The following is a 22,795-nucleotide window of genomic DNA, read 5'->3' on the forward strand; positions in this document are numbered from 1 at the left end:
TTACTTGGAGCACCAGATCTTTTTAATAGGTTGCATGGTTCGGTTTATTGATTTATTGGGGTTTAACGTCCCAAAGCGGCAAAGGCTATGGGGGACGCCGTAGTGAAGGGCTCCGTTAATTTCGACCACCTGGGGATCTTTAACATGCACTGACAACGCACAGCACACGGGCGTCTAGAATTTCGTCTCCATTGAAATTCAGCCGCCGCGGTCGGGATCGAACCCGCGTCTTTCCGGTCAGGAGCCGAGCGCCGTAACTACTGAGCCACCGCGGCGGGGCGGTTACATGGTTACTAGCCAAAATACAATTGGCGCACTACAACGACACGACCGTTTCGACCAATTGAAAAGCGCGACATTTATGTCGACAACTTGTGCTTACAACGATGAGGCACTAAAGACTTCCGCCTTACTAAAAGCCATAATTCTAAGAGAAATATTTACCTCGGAATGCTGTTACTGTCTCCTTTTTCTTTTCCCCGTTGGCTCTCGGGCCGCTGTATGTTTCACTTATTATGGAGCCCACGCTCCCGATTTCCGGCTTGAAAGCAGCTGCAATATATAGTTTACTGTTTTGTAAAAGCAGTACTGCGGAAAATATTCGCCCACCCCCTCAAACACTACTTCAATTAGGAGGAGTACGGCTACAAGAAACTATGTGGGCTATTCGTTATGGTAAGCAAAACTTCAATTAGAAGTACGGCGTAAAGAAACAATGTCGGCCATTCGATATGGTAAGCAAACTGCCGCATTGACTCAGTGGCTTTGGCGTTCCGCTATGGCGGCTGTGATTTCAAGGAGCCTAAACACAAAGCCGCCCGTTTTCTGCACTATGACAGTGCAGATTAAACACTCAGGCGGTGTAAATCAACCCGCAGCTCTTAACTACAGCTTATTTCCCTCATTGTGCGTGTCTCGCGACAGGACGGTGAACCTCAAAATTTATAGTTCTACAGTGTGCTAAGCCGTGTCTAACTGGCACCAGTTGAGGACATCCGTTGCCCCATCAGGGCTACGCTATCACAGCAGCACTACATCAGTGCTCGGGCGCAAGCGCTCCGCAGCCGTTCGCTGGAAAGCAGGCGGGAATAAATGTTACAAAGCGCAGCTTTCTTGCCGTGCGCATTAAAGCTTGCAAAATCGTTGCGATAATTTTTGAGAGATAGAAATTATTCTGCCGAATTAAACAAAACAAATAACTCTTTTTCGCACCCTCAGTCGTCGAAACATGCTCGGAAAAATTTGCGATTTTCTTTTAATAACCTTTTTGTGGCTAGTCTCTGTTTCAAGGCCAACAATTCCAGCTTTACATGCCTTCTTAGCCAGTTCGGTCAGAGGGAGATAAAAAAAAAGGGAAGCGAACAGAGCTCTGATATTATACTCACTATTGTCACAAATGTGCTTCCACCATGGCGAGTTGTATTATACTGCATATATACCCGTTGAAAATAAGCAACAGATGTTGTCCATTGAAAAACAACTTTAGATGGCTTTCTTTACACCTCCTTAGATTATTTTCGAGGAAGAAATTAATTTTCCGGCGCTAACGGCGAGCGGTGCCTCAACATGTTCGAGAAGCACAAGTGGTCGAATTTGCCCGTAGCCCTCAGATAGGGTCTGCAAAACATATAGGGCAGCATTCAATCTGCAGCATTATAGTGCAGAATTCAATGCCCAATGGGCAGCATTGTGGCGTTGAAGCACACATACCATAGAGCATACTTTATGCAACATCCATACGGTCATCTGCAGAAAAAGAACACATAATGAAATGATTCTAGCGCGGGAGTAAAAAAAAAAGCGCAAGTATTGCTTGCATGGCGAAACATACTTTCTAGAATGAGAAATAATGTGCGATGAAATTCTGCAATAAAGCTGCGATTCTGCGATAAATGTGTGATAAAGCTTGAATTCGATAAAATATGCATGAAGGAAAGCTCCTACTCATACGACGCAATAGCAACGCCAGTCATTCAGGAGTTTCATCTTCGCCACTCTCTACATAGGGGTGCTTGAGGATGGTGGTTTGAATGCTCCGTCCAAATCGCAACTCTCTGTCTTCATTATCAACGCTAGCAGTGTACAAAACAAACATGACGCACTATCATCTATTATCGATACTGGCGGCTCTGTGCGCATTAACGCCCGTACAGAAACATGGCTCACCCCTAACGTTGAACACCACAAAATTCTTCAGAAGGCAGATAACTCTACCATATACAGATGTGATCGCCTAACTCATAGTGGATGCGGCATTCTACACGCTATATTTAGTACCATTTTATCCTCAAGCGTCAATATTAAGACTGGCCTTGAAATAGTGTGGGTGTCTTGAAATCTTGGCCATCGTAAATTGATACCAGGTGTACGGTATCGATCGCTATCTACCCCGCCTACATTTATAAACTAAATTGCATACTGTCATAACAATATTAATACGACATTCCCTTCGGCTCCCATGCTTGTATTCGGAAATTTTAACTTTCCCAACATCTTTTGGAACACCAATGCCACGGCCATCTTGTCTCCACTCTTGGCTCAGGGGGATGAATTCATAACCTTATGCTCTCTATTTTCACTGACACAGCTAATTACGGAGCCCACTCGAGTATCATCGAATGCCCGAACATTCTTGATCTCATTCTGACTACTATGTCTTATTATATAACCGACATCGGTCAGTTAGCATGTATTAGTGATCACTAATTAATTAGTTTTCATCTAAACGGGGCATCCCCCAAACCTTCCAAGGCAAAAAGGAAATGCGATTATCAGAGAACAGATTTCACAGTAATAAATAACAACCTGTGCGTTTTCATGCAATCGTTTCTTTCAAGCTTCTATGATCGCTGCATTCAATCAAACTAGGATATATTTCAAGCTGAGGTTGACGTCTAACAAACAAATATATTCCAGTGCCAGACTGCAAATAAGCCGACTAAAGCACACGTGGTGAAGTGAACGGGAGCATGAATTTGTCTTCACGTAACTTCAAAGGAGATTACTCTGGCTTCTAGTCACCGAACTTTTGTAAGAACATCAAAAGAGGTCACTCCATTGACTAGATTTGGACTTTAAAATAAAGCTGTACTTGTTCAGAAGAACCACACTATAAGGAATGCGAACGCGTCTGTTATAGAACCAAAATAAGATGCAAAAATGAGCGCGCTGCAATATTCTGGGCCATATCGTTGCAATATTCTGGGCCATGTCAAAGTTCCACCTTTTGTTTGCCTTTTTGGCAAACAATACGCTTATACACCGAGGCATCACAGAAAAGTTCTTGCTGTAAGTCTCGCACGCCTATAAATAACCCGCAAGTTTTAAGCCAGACGCTTCAAGAGCTTTACCGAATTTGTGCCGTAGGTAGTTTTCAAACTATAGTAAAGATTCCCCTGACAGCTCATGACGCTTCTTCACATGAAACGAGAGCAGCACTTTACTTCGCTGAATGGAAGAACTCGAGGAAGCTCTACGCATGCATGTAGACAGGAATTTGATATATGTTTAGCTTAGTACGGAGGTACTAAGATCGTCCCACTGAACAGTTTATGCTCGCGAAGAGCGGCATAGGTCTCAATATACTCTACCGATGGCTGTGTTCGAACCAGCCTCCTGCAGAGCCAGAGGCGAGTCGCTTATCCACTGCACCGTTGCGCCAGGATTAATGCTATGAGGACCCCAGAGATCGATAATTGATAAGTCGCGAATTCCCGACTCCGAATACATGCCTATTAACCCGTTAACGCCACAGCGCCGTACCGCTAAGCGGTGGCAAAAATGAATCAAGCAGCAAAAAAAAAAAAGCTAACGCATTCAAACTATGCACCCAAGATGGATCATCCGAGTTTTTCACACAGCCTTTTCTGGCACCTTTTCGTGTGGGAGGAGCAACATCGGAGGTGTTATTGCATTTACGAGCTTAACGGCGGCAACACATAGACGCTGTTAACGGCGAGAAACGCGTATGCGTTGGAATGCCACAAACACTTTTTCAGAAAGAAGGTACTGGTGCTCCTCTATATCTATATGGCCCTTTTATTTGAAAATCCCGAAACATTCATACGACGGCTCGTTCTATAAATAGCAGATCATTTCAGAAGGCCCGGAGGTATCCTCTAAAATTTTCGTCCAGAAAGCAATAAGCTCTCGATTTTTAGGTACCTGTGGGGACAGGAAAGCCCGCCAGAAAATAAGACTTCGCTTTTGTAAAAGTGCCTCTCTATTGCCTAAAGCAGTGCGCCTAGATATCGTCTATTTTGAAGACGGGATCCCAGCAGCAAGGTTAATCAGAAAAATATTGGAAATATACTGGCAAAGACCTGTCCTACAAAGAACCATAGTTAAACCATCCATTTCCAATATCGGGCCGATTACTTGTGCTGCTTGGCGACATTGAGCTGCACACTCTCTTGCTGCGGAGATAGCGGCTGCAATGGACGTTCCCCTCACTGATGTCCACTAGGTGGCTGGATCCCGCATTCCCGCTTTCCGAGACGAGCGCGAGTGAAGCCAACGGAAGTTGGACGGCTTGTTCCGGGAGTCGGGTGTCTGCTGTGTATTTCAATGCATAAAGTCGCGTCTTTCGCCCTTTTGTTCTCAGTTTTTTGCGTTGTTCTCGTGTAATGTCTGCTGTTATATGAAAGGAACAAGCGAGCTGAACGCGAGAAATGTGAGCATTGTGTGCAGAACCATGTAATTTCTGCGAAAGCGAAGAAAACAGGCATGCAGGTCTCACCCTGCCTCGGCAAAGGGGTACGTGCAGTAAACACTATGTTCTTGCCTGGTTCTTGTCTTCCGAGCGTAAAGGAGAAGTGGAATGACGATGGGGCTAGGTCATCTTAAAACCGAATTTTCGTGCACCAAAGAAAAGGCACAGCGCGAGAGGAACGACTGACAAGAATGACGAATGCTGCAGTGCGCGTGAGAAGCGCTGTTAGAAATCAACTGCACCAAGCACCACGAATAAAAGCTCAATCAGGCTTAACTTGGTCCAGTACGAAACAGTACATGATACGTTCCGTCGAAAAAGCAGTACCATAACTTTTGGAGGCGCTAATGTGAACCAACCGAACACCGTCGACACCTCACAAGATAGTAGCCTAGCCCTCGCTCCGGTTCGGTCTAAACATAATTCGGCAAAATGGTCGCTGCAAAGTAAGCTGCCTGGTGAATGTTTCAACCTATTCTTTCTTATATTTATCCCACATTGATAGCATAACTTGGGCTTGAGCGTGGGAACAAGTATCACAGCAAAGAGCAGAGTTGGGGAAGCTAGGCAAACGAGACGACACCAAGGAGATAACCTCCTTGGACGACACCGAGCCGAGTAGACGAGGCTCCATACTTGCTGAGTGTAGCGACATCCTGTCGTCTGCTAGTGTCGTCCCATTGCAATGCAATGGGCCCTTATTTTTGAAACGTCTTTCCCGAAGACTTCGCTGGTCTCCTCGCTCAGTTGACGGCGCAACAGGTGGGCATTGTCATGTAAAAAGACGAGAACGACGAAAACACGAAATGCCAAGTGGGAAAACAAAACTGGAACTGAAAAACTGTGCTGAGGTCCGATTTCATGCACTGCCAAAGGCTGACTTCCAGGACAAGGCCACTTACTTCCGGTGGCTTCACTTTCGGGCGCCCGATGCGGCATCCAGCTCCCCTAGTGGAGATCAGTGGTTCCCCTGCACAGAATTTTATTACCTCCTCGTTTCTCTGCTCAGAAACGGCGTGACTATTGCGGCCGCGTTGATAAAATGTACAAGAGGAAATTCTCGTGGGCCATTCTCTCCTTTAAATGCGCTACCGAGAGGCAACGCGGTGTATCATCATCATCATCATCATGACCATCATCATCATCATCATCATCCTGACTACGCCCACTGCAGGGCAAAGGCCTCTCCTATGTCTCTGTTATACCCTCTACATCACTCATATCGAGTGCTTGCGAAATGCGGTGTGCACTCAGCACATGGTGGCACCATTATGAAAATCTTTACAATTAGCGTAATGTGTGTCGATGCAGAAGATGGGAGCCTATTATAGGCATCTATTGTACTATACGGACCACTACATCTTCGCAATTCGGAACAGGTGTAACATGCCAGCGGCACCAATATATGAAGCCTGCACCATGCAACTCCAGCATGATGTCGACATATCTCACCGACAGCTTTTGCGCAGTGTTCGTATTTCTGAGCTTAAGGCTGTGAATTGATCGCGCTCAATGAGCTGGCAGCGAAGTCGATGCAAATGCTAATGGGCCTGCAGGGAGTTTCCTTTGAAAACGACCAAGGCTTCAAACATTAGCGAGTTCAGCGAAGATTCAACAAGCGAAGGGCTGTCGACAGTCGTCTTGACCTGACCTGTACGTTTTTGAAGTCTTTAATGGTGATAAACAAAGTGTAGCTCAGTTTTTTCTAATTGTAAGTTCTGACGAAAACTTTTCATGAAAATGTAAAGTGAGTTCTATTTTCCTACTTAAATCCCACGACAGCTTGATTCAGAGTCCTCCGTCGAGTTTGCTGTCAATTAAAGCGTGAATGAAAACGTGCTGGGATTGAACGAATTCTGTTCGCTCAGTCGAGTCGGGATATTAGACGCCCAATAAAGCAGAAAGAGCAGCCTGTTACGTCTCGCCTTCGTCGTGGGGAAGACAACGGCATGGCTGCAGCGGAACGCCGACTAACCCCGAGACGCGCGTTTTGTGAGCGCCTGGATTGCCACGGAAGCCGCGTCCGTCTGCCCGGTTTAGCGAGCGTTTCCCCTACACCGAGTGTGAACGCGCGTTCGAAATGCGCGGGAACGCCGCTCATGGACATTCCGGCGTCTGCACTACGTGGATGGCATCGTTCCCCCTCTCCCAGCGCGTGACGGCGGTGTGATCCCTCGCGAGTGAGAGTGTGTGTGTGTTGTGATTGGTACAAGAGAGAACTTCCTTCCCCTGCAGGCCCGGCCCCCATCTAGGGACCCTAGGGAAAGGGAACTCTTTAAAAACCTCGGCAGCGGCACGGCCGGGGGCTCTTTGTCATCGAATGGTCTCCTGATGAGCTGTCGTCATGCAGCGTTCCTGCAGCTCACTTGTAAATATGTAAATTCCTGTATAAAGTCCTCTCTCTTTGTCTTTTCCGTTAGCTTCGTCTCCGACGTCCCTCTTTCCCTCTCCGGCACACGACCATGCTACCTCGTCTGTAACAAGCCTCATTCGATGTAAAAAAAGTAACAAACATAGAACAAAATTACTCAATAAACGAGAGCGTTTTTCTATGTTTGTGCAGCTGATGCCGCTGCTCATGTTATTATACAAGTTTTTTGTCAAACTATCATGCCACATCAGTTGGTGAGGATCAGGTAGCTGTAGATCTGTGGGGGAACAGTGGGGAGATGGTGCTAAAAACCTAGCCACCCTGTATACTCAATGCCCTATGTCCTGGATTTTACCACAAGTTTAGGACACTAAAATAATCTTAATCCAAAAGAAAGGAGATGTCAAGGACTTGAAGAATTCGAGACCGATCAGTTCACTGTTCGCTTACAGTAGGGCATTTGTTAAGGTAGTCGCCAATAGAGTCAGGACAAGCTTGGGCTTTCGTAAAAAAATAGTCGACAATAGACCATATTCACAGTATTAATCAGGGGGTAGAGGAATGTGCAGAATATAGCCAACTCTTATATATTGCATTCACAGATTACGAGAAATCATTTGAATCAGTCGAAACCTCAGCAGTCATGCAGGCATGGCGAAAACAGGCTGTAGAATAGCCTTATGTAAAAATACTGGAATATTTCTAAAGCAGCTGCACAGCTACCATAGTAGTTCATGAAATCAGCAATAAAATTCCAATGAGGACGGGTGCCATGAAGAGAGACACGATGTCGCCAATGGTATTCACCGCCTGTTTACAGGAGGTATTCAAAGGAATGGAGATTGAACAATTGGGGATGAGAGTTGAGGGAGAATACCCAAGTAATCTGCGATTCGCTGATGACACAGCCTTGATAAATCACCCGAGAGATGAGGTGTGAAGCATGCTCAGTGGTTAGACTGGGCGAGCAGAACTGTGGATGGGTAAAAAATTTATATGCAGAAAAACAATATAATTGTCAACAGTCTCGGTCTTCCGAGACAGTTTATAATTAGTAGCGAGGTGCGGTAAGTGGTAAAGGAACCGGTATACTTAAGTCCGGAAATGACCGCAGATTCGAACCACAAGAGCGAAGCAACTAGAAGAATAATAAATGGGTGAAGCTTATTCGGTCGGTTCTCCCAGACCATGATTGACAATTTGCCAATATCCCGAAAGAAAAAAGCCTATAACAGCTGTATCTTGTCGATATTCACCTATGGGCAGAAACGTGCCGGATAACGAAAAGGTTCAGCTGAAACTGAGGACCACAGAGTGCGTTTGGACAGGTAAGTGATAGGCGTAACGGTAAGAGATCTGTAGGGGCATATTGGGTCAGGGTACAGGCGCGGGTTAATGACATCCTAGTTGAAATGAAGGGGAGCAAATGGGCGTGGGCAGGGCATGTAATCCGAAGACAAGGTAACCAATGGTCCCTAAGAGCACCAGAATTGATTAGGGAAGGCAAGCGTAGCAGTGGGTGGCAAAAAATAGGTGGGCGGATGAGATTAAGAGGCCTGCGTGGAAAGGGTGGCCGTAGCTGGCACAGTACAGGACTAATTGAAGCCAAGGGGGAGCGAGACGGCCATAATTTGTTAAGCCATAGCATCCAGTGTACATGTACTCTCGCAATTCTAGCGTTCTAAACTTTTTGTTTTATTTCCAATTTTTCTGGCAGGGCGCATTTTCTTTCTGGCTCTCTTTCCTCATATAGATTACATCTGGCTTAGGTGTCGCATCATTACTCTGTTACTAGTAGAATCAATACTGTGGTGCCCTTTCTCTGCGCATCCTAAAACGATTTCATACCCGACCTTTCGCTGCCCGTCGCTGGCCCGGTCCCCTCCGGCGTAATCAGAAGGAAGCTCCAGTTTCATTATTCGATTACCCCTCTGTCCTTGACTTCTGGCCCGATAATTGCATATCTCAAGGCACAGAAATAACCTTTAATGACCCTGCCAGGTTCACTCTTCTTGCTGATGGGCGGTGCAATGATGAAATTGATTCGCATCACCGCCACTCGGTGGCGCACGGCTGCACTCCATTCCTGGTTTTGCCTGTTCACTCCTACTCAAATACGTAGTCTCTTCTGTTCCCTGTCTTTGAACAAAGTAATTGTGAAATATGAAACAAATTATTTTGGAGGAGAGGGTGCAATAGAGCCCTGATTATCATTCCGAATTTTCACGGCATGCTCATTCACAAGACCATGGGGACAGGATTTACAAAGATGTTCAATATCTTGCTGAATAGCTACAACACTTGTTGACCTCATCAGGAGATTTTCTAACGATGAAAGTAGGCTATGTTTGCGGTAACGGAGGCAGCTATGGCGTCGAGGTAAAGAATCCACCTTGCGTGCAAAGGGGCCGAGGATCGAATCATGGTGCCGCGCAATTCTCCCCCGAGTTTGAAAAAAAAGACTACACGTGTCGATGGAATTGCAGGACCTGGCCTGGGGTGCAGTCTGATCGCGGTTACCAGAACCGATAACGCACTCGAGCAGGATTTTGACACCTTGGCGTAGTACTTGTCTGTAACTTTCTATGAACACACCAATTAATTCGAAGTCCTCAGTCTCGGCACCTCCGGAGCAACTTACAAAGGCGGCGGTCAGAATTGTGACTTAGCAGACGCTGTTAAGTATCTCTGGCTTCGGACAGGCTGCCACTGTAAACTGAACCGGGAAGCGTTTAAGCTAGAAGCTTATGTAGTGAGGCTAGCCGAGACGTCCTTTTCGAGAAGCAACAGGGTGTAAAATATGATGTCATAGGGCTCAGTGAGGTTAGGAGTAATGATGAGGCGTACACAGTACTAAAGGGCGAGCACGTACTGTGCTGTCATGGATTAGGGGACAGACGATCACCAGCAGTGGGATTCATCATCAGATAGGATATAGCTGGCAAAATGGAGGAATCTTATAGTACTACGGGAGGGTCTCATCTGTCGTAATTAGGCTTAAAGAAAAGGAACAAGCTGAAGGCAGTTGAGGCCTACGCGCCTACATCCAGTCAAGATCACCACATCGTTGAAAGCTTCTATGAAGACATGGAATCGGCAATGAATAAAGTAAAAACACACTACACCGTGCTGATGGACGACTTCAATGCGAACGCACCCAAAAAGCAGGCCGGAGACCAGGAGGTGGGTGTATATCGCATAGGCTTCAGGGATACGTGGAGGGTGTTATTAGCAGAGTTCGCTGAGAGAAATAATCTACGGATCATGAATACATCCTTCCGGAAACGAGAAAACAGGAAATGGAGGTGGAAAAGCCCCAATGGTGAGACTAAAAACGAAGCGGACATTTTACTATGCGCTCCACCAGAATGCGACCACAGAATGGTAAGGTCTCGAAACAGCATAGACCTGGAGAGGGAACGGAAGGAATTAGTGAAGCGGAAGCCCATTAACGAGTTAGCTGTAAGAGGGAAAGTAGAGAAACTCAGGATATCGCTGCAGAACAGATATTCGGCTCGAACTGAGGAAGACGTGCAAAACACGACCTAAAAGTGAGAAAATGAAGGGACTCAGCATAAAAGGCACTAGTTGCACATGAAAAGAATATTAAGAAATTCAGAAACTTGATAGACGACAACCGCACATGCGAGTGATGAGAAGAAAAATCGCGGCATAAATGCCACAAATGGCTTGTCAAAAGCAAATGAAAATGTGACAAATAAGCCCAACTCTTTTTGCACGATGCTAAAAGAAGGCAAGCTCATTTTCTTTCAAATGGTCCCTTCCTTCTTCCTATACGCTGAGTATGGCTGAACTGTGGGTGACAGCCCTGAACAGCGCGGTAGTGAACTCACTGATTTGTGCCCCAAGCGTCCTCTAAGGAAAGCGAGTGCTCTCATAAACAATCGTTTAGGCACCTACCGGTTTGTCCAATGTACAAATGCCCGCCACTCAGGGAATATTAAAAATGACAACTGTTGGACATGCAATAAACTTGTTCTTTTCTAAGTGCTTAGCGCTCGTGCCTGAGTTTGCGTTACCCGTTCACACAGGTTGCACAATCTGGAAATTGTTTTTCCTGCAAGGTGCAGGAAAAACAATTTCAATATCATATTTACCTGAACTTTTAAAAAAAAATTATTGGAAATCTTCTTTCGGTAAGAAATGATTTCATGTTTTCCCTGGCTGGCCAGTCCTTGAACAATTGGCTCTTTTACCGTCTTCCGCAGCTGCTTTTCTACAGGATCAGCAACAGCTCTTAACAGTAAACTCGGAAAGCCCGTCTTTTCTAGTCGCTCAACTTGAGTGTAAAAAATAGAATTCAAGATGTGAACGCATGAATTTTAAATGCGCGGATCTGAAAAAGAAAGAAGCTAGACCCGATTTATCTCCTTTGAATGGAAATAATCGAAAGGCAACAACACTTTTTTAGACCAAGGATTAAAGGCCCAACACACGTGTTCACTCTCGTTAAAATGCAGCTTCAGATCTGGCAAACGAATGAATACATTGCGTGGAAGATGCAGGGTACGCTTAAGAAAGCGCGAGCTGCTGAAAAAGCCATCTCAAACCTCGTCAGTTAATCAGCTAGCATGAGATTGGTGAAAAGTTTTAAAATGATTAAACAATCATCAACCTATCTAGAAATCAACTCAATGGAGGATTTAGTCTGCTTAATCTCGAAAACGTGGTCAAAATGCGCAAGAAAAATTTCAGAAAACACTGGCGCGAAATATTCCTTTCTTTTAGGTACGTAATCTGTTGTCAAATGAAACAATGTTGGAACCAAGGTAAAACAAAGCATTGGCAAGAGCTGTTGTCGGCTAGTTGGTCAGATTCTTCATTCGGCATAAAAAGTTTGGCGCTTTTAGAGTCTTCTCCATGTGTGGTCTTTTTTTGCGCAAAAACTTCTATGGCAAATGAAAACACTAAGCAGGTCCACAAAAGAAGCTGTGCACGCACCACAAGGGTTCCGGAAACGAACCGTGCAGGCAACACCAATCATCTCTCTTACGCGCTTCAATGTTCTTCGAGGGGCACAGAGTTGAAGAACTCTTCCGCACCGACAAACAACGCATAGTTGGCCCCTGCGGCACTAGAATCCCACACTGGAACCAAGTATTAAAGGGATGCTGAAAGGTTTCCCAAAAAATTGAGTGGACAGATGCACTTTACAGTTTTCCACCCTCGGAATTCGAATTTCTCATCGAAATTAGGCAAAGGAAAGCGCAAACCTATTTTATTTTGGCGAAAAGGTGCAGCAGCAGTCTCGGGCCAGCTCGCGCGCCTCGTTGCCGCCTGTGATTGGTTGGGCGCCTCGTGACGTGAACACTGGCGTTGGCTCGGTGAGCCCGGCTCGGTCGCCGCCGATGCAGTATACATGAAGCGCGTCGCGCGGTGGTTCGGGCTGTTGGTTTGATGCTTATATCACAATGGAACTCATCGAAGATTACCAGGAGGATCTTATCCCCTACATGTATGAACCAATCGCGAAGAGCAAACCGCTCGAAGGAAGCAACGATGCTGGCGCAAGCGGTGCTTTTGGCTTGAACGAAAGCGAAGTGTCAGCATCTCCGCGTGTTGGAAATGTCCTTTCGTAAGCATACTTTTCTAGCCAACCTTCATTCAGAGATACAATAAATTAATTTTGAAGCGAGCAAATGTTGTATAGCACTGCTCCACGAAATTTTCCTAATGCAATGTAAGCGGGATGCGATCGTCGGCACTGTTGTCTTGCCGCTTCTCGGTGCTGCCGCAAATCTGCTTGTAATCCGCACAGACCACTGACATGCGCAAGAAGTTATCAGGCTCTTTTTGCACGCAAATTTTATGCTGGCAGCGCTTCATGGTCGCTGCGTGCCGGCTCGGCTCATAACGCACGCGTAAAACAGAAGTTCGCGGCGCTTTGCGGCAGACCTCGTCGAGGTGACAAACGTGCGCCTTCCGTTCTGCGTGCCAAGATGGTATCTGGCAGTAAGTTAAAATCCTTGTTTAGGCGAGTTGCTTCATACTGCAAGCCCTTGTAGGAATATCTCCATCCGTTTGCGGCCGCCTTTATCGTGCTGTTCTCAGATTAAGCGACAAGTAATTTTTTTTCACTAACTCGATGGCCTCGGGCTGCAACCGAGCAGGTCGAATCGCAAGGCTGGCTGTAGCACACGTGGCGCACAATTATATAATATTATTAATGTATGAAGCCATGCTGCACTCGGCAATTTTTTACGACTACATATGTTATTATAAATGTATTCCTGGCAGAACACTTTACTGGTATTGGCTGCATTAGAACTTGAACAGACTTGTCAGCACTTTTACAAAAGTTCAGTGCAGGGTCCTCAGCAGCATCTGCCAGTGGCATTCGACTTGTTGCACAGTCCTGATTTGTATTGGTGTTTGGTGTGCATTCTTGACTGTCTGGTGTGCAGCCTCCAGGTGTGATGTCATTTTCCATGCATTCTTGATTTGCACTATCGTATGGTCTTGATCTTGCAGCAGTTCGGCAAGAACCTGAAAGGCATAAGCCATATGATGTTATTGTTGCAAACAGAACAAAAGTGCGCTGCAGTATGAGTAAAATCTTCTGGTTTATTTCAGAAACCATTTTGTTGATTGGCGAGCTCCCTGCAAAGTGAGATCATTTACTATATACCAGGTGTTTCTTTAGAAGGTCCAAAATTTATTTTAAAAAATGGGTAACTAACCTTGTATTAATTTTATCCCTGGGGCTATATTGGGGGATATGGAAGACACCAGTAATAGGCAGAAGGCTTCCATTAGCTCACTAAACTGCATATCTTAATTAAATTTTTATTTTCATATTATGTTGTATTTGCAGATTTGGAGCACCTCCTGGAAATACTATAGCAAGTAATAAATATCTCTTTAAAAACTTACACCCTGGCAGGCAACTTCACGCGCTAACACAGCGCCAGCGGGCGCGTCCGACGTAGATCGCTAAAAAAAAGTGTACGCTTTGGGGTCGGACTGCAAGCGCCATGACTGCGCACATTGGGCGCTGACGAGGCGGCTATCAGCCAGGCCCCAGTCGAAACCAAATTGAAAACGAACCGCCGCGCGCCCGTATACCAGAAACATCTGCAAAGAGTTTTCTCGGCGCTCCGAGCACGAAGAAAAATGTGCCGCGTATTACTCCCTATGTTCTCGCCACTGAGGGCTACGCATGAATCCTAGAATATGTGAGCTCCAACATAATTGAGTAAACAGGCTGCATATAACGTCTTTTCACATGCTCGCATACCGAACGAAGTTCTCTGCTCACGCGCGGTGCGCAGTCTGCGGTTGTGAGGCGCTCTTCGCGTCGCTCCAGCTCTTGCAGTATTAGTAGCAGTTTTAAGATTTTTATTCAGCCAAAAAATTTAGGGCCGTGCTCTGATATCAGTAATGCTGTACGAGATGCATGATGCATGCCTGCAAGCATAACAGCTAAGCACTTATTTTGTAAGCTGCAGTTTGCTGCCGTCCTGACGGTCTCAATCCAGCGCCGTTCACCTCACTACTACCGAAAGTCATGCATCCACGAAATAACGCGACATACACTACACAGAACACCGGTTCGCGCAGTCACATTCTCATAGAGTTAATACACAAATTCTTACCTCGAGCTTCCTCCTTTTCGCGAAAGCTGGCCTCGATGGCGGTGACGAGCTCCTGTGCGCGAAGACAGACTGTATTGCGCCGGGTTTCAGTCGAGCTGACTTTGTTTAGAGGCCCAATGAACGCATTATCGACAGGCTCTGGTTATAGTCTTCATCACGAAAGTGGTCAGAGCATAGCACTGTAGTCTTTGAGGGCTTGAAATCCCTTCGCTTCACAGCAGCGGCCCACCTCGCGGAAAGCTTCTTATTTTGCGGGAAATAATGAAAGACCAGATCGTCGCGGCCGCTGGTGTTAGTGCACCCGAAGGCTGCGCAGAACGCCGGCATGATGGTTCACCGCTTCACTCGATGCTGCACACGTTTCTGTACGTCACCACAAACATAAAAACGCACAAATAAAGAAACACACGGCAGCTCGAAGCAGCTTATGATGGCACGCACGCAGAAACAAGCACGGTCGCGGAGGCTGCGAGGCGACTGAACACCAACGTTTACGTCACCACCCCACGGTTTCCGGTTTCGGCTCGCATCGTCAGTGTCATCAGCAGCGCTCGGCGGACAGCGGGGGGCGGAGCTACCGCGCAATTTTAAACGGCGATTACGTCGCTCCTAAGTGATTAATCAGCAAAAAAATTTCACCCGCATGATTTCTAAGGTTCCCACATCCATACGTGAGCATCTTAATGAATTCGAAAATCTCTTCAGCTTCCCTTTAAGACAGACCTTTTTGAAATGGCCTCTAGCTTTAGTTTGCTCACATTTGTTTTTAGAAACACTATTTTGTGCCTCCCATCTTCAGTTTTCCTTTGTATTATCCCTGAGAGGGCATTAATCCTTATGGGTAACTCCCGTAAGAAAATGCTCCGTAATTGAAAGATTTCCCAAAACCTCTTTTGCAAGCTTCAGCAAGCTGAGTTCTTCTGAAAGAGAGAGTGCCGTCCTTTTCACATTGGACAGTTTCACATTGGAGATACGGCCTGGAAATTCTTACAGCATTTATGTTTTTTTTTCTTAAAATATGCTCTGTGGAAGTACGGTGCTGCCACCGTCCTTATTAGAGAAAGAAAGAAAGAGGAACAAAGAGAGATTGCAAAGGCGGTTGCCTTCTTACATTCACAACCGGATCAGTATGTTAGCTCACTTCCTGTTAGCAGACTCCAAAAAGCATCTGTCTGTTCAAACGGCATCTCTCAATAACGTTCTGATTACACTGGATACTGTATAGATTTGTGCAGAACTCCTGGCTACATTAACTGTGTTATCCATATTGCTAATGGCACTGTCTTCATTGTCTCATGACGCATACATATAGTTTTTCCCCTATTCCTAGTTTCCTTTTCACCGCTTTCAGCCTACCTCCGTTCTTTATGGCATGCCCAATTCTCTCAATATTAAACTTCCTTATGTCGGCTACCTTCCCCTTATTTATAACTGTGCTAGCTATGCTAGTTATGTTCTGTATGTATGTTAGACGCCCTCATAATTTGGGGTTTTAATCACATCTTTCAGCCCCTGAGGTATAAGCTGCGAGCTAGGGAAAGAAAATGATTGGTGTAACGTTAAAAGTCCTGGAGCAGCCGGAGTTGGTGAGGGAAGAAACGCGTTTTAGTTACATCCTAGTCAAAATCAAGAGGTAGAAGTGGGCTTGCAGAGGGCATGTAATGCGAAGGCAAGATAGCTGCTGGTCCTTAAGGATAACGAAGTGGATTCCAATAGAAAGCAAGCGGAGCTCGTGGCGGCAGAAAGTTAGGTTGCGGATCAGATTAACAAGCTTGCGGGGGTACGGTAGCTGCAGCTGGCAAAGGACAGGGTTAATTTGAGGGACAAGGGAGAGTCCTTTGCCCTGCAGTGGACGTAGTCAGGCTGATGATGCAATGATTGCATCATTTTATAAAGTGATGCACCGTAAAGGTGGCAGTTTAGACCCCACAGCAGAGCTATTAGAGCGCTGATGTGTACTTCAACCTTCGACAGGCGCTATGCACCACTGTCGATGAACAGCGATCCATAAAGCGTGCCCCGAAGCAAAGCTCTTGGGCGTCGTATTTTGATAAAGGCTCTACCAATTGTCGAAGGGTGGTATAAATACCTTTGAACCGCTCGGCTTACTCTTTGCGCGTGCACTATCAATCGTGTTCGCAAAATGGTTGAAATAGCTGAACTGTACAAGGAATCCACTCATTCAAAAATTTGTGTCATCAAAATACAGCATAAGAAGATTATTACGTCACCGGTTACTGGTTCCGCTTCATGCTTTGATCGGCGCCAAGTCATCTGCCACTGGCTCCTTTCTCGTGCGAAAGTTTATTATTTTGTTTCTGCAGGTTACCTCCACCCCGTATAGTCCAATGATGGCTTCAAGGATTAAAATAGTTGAAGCCAAAAAAGCTTTCCGTTCAGAAGAATGCCTTACGCCAAAAAAGAACCGCCGTATGATGACCTGAGTCAGTAATTCTCAGTAAACTACAGGCCCTCTTGCTCTTGCTTGCATTTGCTTCTGACCTCACGAAAGGCATTACGAGTATAATGCAAAATAATTAAACGCACGATTTTTGCCGATTTTGGTCCCGGAAAAAAAAAGCACCTGCAGCCAACAACAAGCTGAACTATCTCTACCGTAGAGTACGAGTGTATATTAGAGATAGAGCAATGAGAAGCAGTTCAAGGCTGAAGGGTGTTAAATTTAAAAGCGCCCTCACGCTTCGCACATGTTCCGCCTTTGCCAAGAGTGACCGAGCAACATGTTTTTACCTCTGAACCATGTAACGGAGCCTTTACGGTACCCTTAAAGACTGAAATGTGTAAAAACGTGAGGGCAGGGGTTCGCCTCACATTGTGCAGATAGAGAACTTAAAGGTTGCCGTATGTTCGACGGCTACACGGCTAGAAGCAAACCAATGTTTCACGGTTACTTTCGAAAAGACAATCCCTAAGGCAAGAATCAATCCAGAAAAAACGGTAAAATGCGAATACGACGGCTCGCACTCCAAGATGTTTCCCTCAAATCTCAATTTATGCGGGTATATTTCACCTGTTTTGCATAAGGAAAACGCTGCGTGCGTGGTAGTGGAGTGCGTTTTTCGATCAATATTCGTAGGTTTCGGACCGGTTCTCGACGCCATGACAGTGCTCTACGGTCCCCGAGAACCCTCTCAGTGGGGATGAGTGTGCATATAGATGTTTTAAGAACATGCGCATATAATGCCCATATTTAAAGGAGGAGAGTTTCCATGCTGGAACGCATAAATGCTGTAAACACACCGAAAGTCTAAAAAACATTCCTGGATGTAGACGCGCCGTATGATACTCAGTAATGAATCACATCACATACATTTTTGAGCGAATTATGTGAAGCGATTTAGTTGATGTTTTGGGAAATGTGGGCACAGTCACTTTTTACGCGATTTTAAAATGTGATGTTTTTATACTAGACACTCACCATTTGGCTGCAAAAACTGCACCAGTTGCGATTGCATGTGGGGACATAACTTTTTCAACTCAAATTTCTGTACCTCACAGAATATACAGAAGTTTCAAAAGTTGGGCGAACTGATAGTATTAGTGTTCAAACACCGTCTATAGCTTCTCTTCTTCTTTTGCTACCTGTGTCGTCTATGTTGCGCTACAGAAATTCGAAGGATGGTTTAAAGTGGCCATTAGGTTATCAGAGCGCTTATTGAGGAAGTTCAAATAAAAGCCAAATTGGGTGTACTTTATGATTTCGCCATTTATTTTTGTCGTTAGGCTTGGGTTTCCGTCTGTCTCGTGATTGAACATTACGGCGAAGAATGCAGTGAAAATTATCAAATTATGTTTTATTGATCTGCGATCTTGCGAAATTCTTCGCGAACTGTGATTGTTATGGTCCCAGCCCATCACGGAAAAGCTATTCCGCTGCAGCAGTTCACCCCTCCTTCGCATTGCTGTGTAGAATACCGAAGGTTAACATAACCAACGTGGCACACTTCTCTGGACAATGAAAAAATCGAAGCCAACGAGTCAGTTAGAAACAGGATAAGATAGCACTATGATTGGCTGCTTTATTCTTATACGCTTTAACTGGTGTTGGGACGCAAGGTTAATTCAAATCAGCCGTTAAAGCGGAGCTTCAAAATAATCTGCAGCTAAATGCGAGCGATATTAGTTTACACGTGTGCGGTTAGAAGGCTATTATCGATTGTGAAAAAAGCATTATCAACCAAAACATGATTTTACTACATATTTGTGGTTCGTAGCATACAAACCGTATTATTTGCTGACAATCACAAAGCAGAATGAATAATCAAAAAGGGATTCCTCGGTGCGCTACCAAACGCTTTGACAAGTTACGGGCATTTAAGAAACTGTTAGACTGGTACATTTCGCTGCGAATTGCGAAATTGTTCATAATATCCTTAAATATTTTCCTCCGCACACCATTGAGATTAGCGGTGGTTATGTCTCTAAGTGCCGTCCTTAACCAATGAAGTACTGAGAGGTAGTTGGAAAAGAATAATAGGGCCGGGGCTTGTTTTCGGGAATGCGGTTCTTCGCTTAAGGGCAGAACTACAGTCGATATTAGAAGTAAATCAGAGAACTGGTGGAAGATTAGCACTAGGCGCCCACGGCAACACCACAAACAAGGCAATAAAATACTCTGCGAAGAACACCTCAGGGAACTGGGCTATAACAGGCGGCCAGCTCTGGTGTTTAAATACTTATACAAAAAGACTGTTGGCTCACAGTGACGGAAAAGAACTAGTAAACTAACTAGTAACTATGTCGGACGAGGTTGGAGAAAGAAAGAGCATTGAACAACAGGTTAAAAATGCAGAAGCTGTAAATTAGATTAACTGAATGGAAAAGAAGCATTATGCAGAATTACATTGATACTGCAAAAGGCAGATCAGGAAGGAAGTGCCCTATTCGTTGAAGCTAGGTCAGGGTGTCTTAGAACGCGCAGCTACAAATGAAATTAACGAAGATGACACATGTGCTCTGTGTGGTAGGTCTGTCGAAAAAATTTAACACCTCATATTCAAAATGTGATGGTATCCTTCCGCATGTCGATGCCAGTAAAGCCACTCTTCCTGAGACCCTAGGGTTTAGAGGTAACATCTGCAATGTAAAGAAATATGCAGTGGAAGTCACCAAAAAGTGATTTCAGGACTGGTGGCTCAGAAGCAGAGAAGTAGCATAAGGTTGGAAGTGTAGGAAACCGTATTGAAAGAAAATGGTGAATTTTAATAACAATTTAAAGCACAACAAAACAAAAATAAAAAACCCGAGCGTGGTGGCAACTACCACCACCCCGTTTGAAGGGCGCGCTCCTATCTTCCATCCATCCATCGTCCGCGCGCACACATACATACAACTCTCACGCACCTTGTTAGAGTTAAAAAAAAAACAGGCTAGTTGGTCTTGATAATTACAAAACACTTTTCAGTGCCAAATTAGTCAAGAGGTAAGAAAGAGGCAGACGCAGGACAAATGCCGAACTTCAACTGGTGGTTTTATTGGCTTGACGGCAAGCAAAAATGAACAAACAACAAGCCTTAAACCGCAAGATCACAAACGCTTTCCCTAACACTACACTAAAAAAACAAAAGGTTTGCTCAAAGTCATCAAGGACTTCTAAATGTCTTCGTTTCCCCTTTGAGCTACCACAGGACACCAGCCTCCAATTCCTCGGTGAGTGTTTTCTCTACGAGGATGTTCATGTGAACTGGAGCTATAGGCTACGGTTGAGAAAAGAAGTTTTGAGTACGAGTCGGCGCATTAAAAGCTGAAAAAAAAACAGTAATCCCATTAAATACATATATGCGCCTCTCGGAAAGTCGTGTGCACACCTTGGGCTACATGTTTACAGCACTAGCTCGAACGCCCAAGGTAGCTGATAAACTATACTGCGGGAAGAATGGGGGACGAGGTGTTAGTAGCAACCAAGAGGACGAAAAGCAGGGCCTATTGCCGTTGCCTACATTCATGGATTCTCCCATTGCCGAAAGAAAGGCGCAAGAAAGTATGGCGCTTCCGTAAAGTTCTCTGCACCTGAAGGACGGGCAGCTCTGCCCCAAGGTCGACGGCCGGTCAAAAACATGGCAGTAACACCTGCACGTAAAAGCACGAGACATGCTTCGTCCCCTGCAGAACGGGTGTCGGCTACAAGATTCACTCTCTTGTGGAAAAAGCAACACCGAACAGACGGGAAGGTGTCACAAGGACATTTTTCAAGACCACCGTACGACAGTCGAGGTGCTGGTAACGTGTCCTGTCCTTAGCAGACCATCGTGCACGCCTGCGTTCGGGAACACCCGTGTACTGCACAGCGTCAAGAAACAGACCATTCGGGAGATTTTGGCAGGCTCTCCAAATACACGAATAATGCAATAAATGAGTTAGCACTGCTCCTATATCTTTGCATCCAAAGGGCTGCGTTTTGTAAAGAACCGCATGGCACGCGCGCTCAAATGATTCTGGGTGTTGCCTAAACATTGTTTTGGTCCTTTTTTTAAAGCTGAATGATGGGCCAAGCGCTTGCGATCTGGCGGTTTAAAGCTTTTTATTTGTGCTTATATATTTGTGCTCATATCATTAAAACCATCAGCTGAAATTCAGATTTTGCCCTGCGTGTGTGAGGGTCCCACGTCCGGTCTAGTTTTGCACCAAAAAAATGAATTCGAAATACGAAGAGCGTCACGCGATTTTACTGTTTCTTAGTTGCATTCCAGGCTGTAGAAACTTTTCACAGTGTTCAAAACTGGGTTGTTCCGAAGCGCTTGAGCAGTGCAAATTTTAAGCACTATCGAGGGCACTGTTCTCAAAGCGAGACAAAACATTCACCCTGCACTTTTTTCGCCGCGGATACGGCAATGGAATAAATTAGTAAATAAATTCTAGCAGGGACTCTGTCTAGTGTACTTCTTTGAATTTTGGAACACTATAAAAACTAACTAAAAAGTAAATCAGTCATATTTCTCAACTGATCGTAATGCTGTCTTCATTACATTTTCATGGGCAGAGGTTCATACGTAATTGTTAATATTTTCAACGTTTTTGAGAAAGTAATAACTTACGTAATTTAACAGGTCTTCAAAATTAATTTTACACCAAACTGTAAGGACAGTCCCGCATCGAAAATCCTCGTGTTGTGAATATGACGCTTCTAGGGGACGCTTCCTAAGTGGCCCCGCGCTGCTGCCATGCGGGGATGTCACCGGGGACGCAACCTCCGAGTGACACAGGCTGCTGAAGCGAAAAGCCGACTTTCCTCACTCGTGCACCCAGAAAGTGCCGTAACGGAAGTAATCTGTTTGTTTAGCGCAGGCTGCAAACGCGGTAGGCGCAATGATTCCTACATTTACGCTAATGTTATTATCGCTGCAGTAAGCGGGAAAATAATACAGCGCCTTGACGAGGCGATGTTGCATGGTGCCAGTACAAAGAAAGGAGGCAGTATTAAGCCTGAAAGAAAACGTACTATCTTGCCGAAATAAAACGAGAACACAGGAGCGCGTGTCCTGCGGTTAATTACGGCACAGCGCGCGTCGTCTCGCAGCGTCAGCAATAAGCTGCTGACGTGTGCTCTGGGTTTGTGGTTTCCGTATGAATCTTTGCTCGACTTGCAGCGGTATGGTAATCCCCGTCTAGCACCAGCGTGACGCTACTCGCAACGCTTTGATTCCGACGCCACGACTCCGGCACCGGTGAGCGGGATGACGTTTTGGTTTTTGCTCCTTCTAACGACCGAGTCACTTCTCGATGCAATGATAAAGCTTCGACTACGTAATGAGCTCGTTAATGAACGTGCAAGCGATATCCGCTTCGGCGGGATGTCGAAGGCTCAGGCCGACCTTCCTTCTCTATATGCGTGAAACAAAATGCAAATTGCTGAGTTAAACGTTCCGAAACGACTCCGAGCCTATGATGGATGCCGTAGTGGAAGGTTCTGTTCAATTTAGGCCACTTAGTGTTATTTAACGTGCACTTACAACGCACAGCACATGGGAGGTTCAGCACTTCGCCTCGAATGAAACATGGCGGTCGCCGCCGCAAACCTCCGACGTTGGTATTCGCAGCAAGTTTCCAAAGACACTGACACATCCCGAATACCATATG

The sequence above is a fragment of the Amblyomma mixtum genome, chromosome 4, assembly GCF_055824585.1.
Source record: "Amblyomma mixtum isolate Tamu chromosome 4, ASM5582458v1, whole genome shotgun sequence".
Taxonomy (NCBI): domain Eukaryota; kingdom Metazoa; phylum Arthropoda; class Arachnida; order Ixodida; family Ixodidae; genus Amblyomma; species Amblyomma mixtum.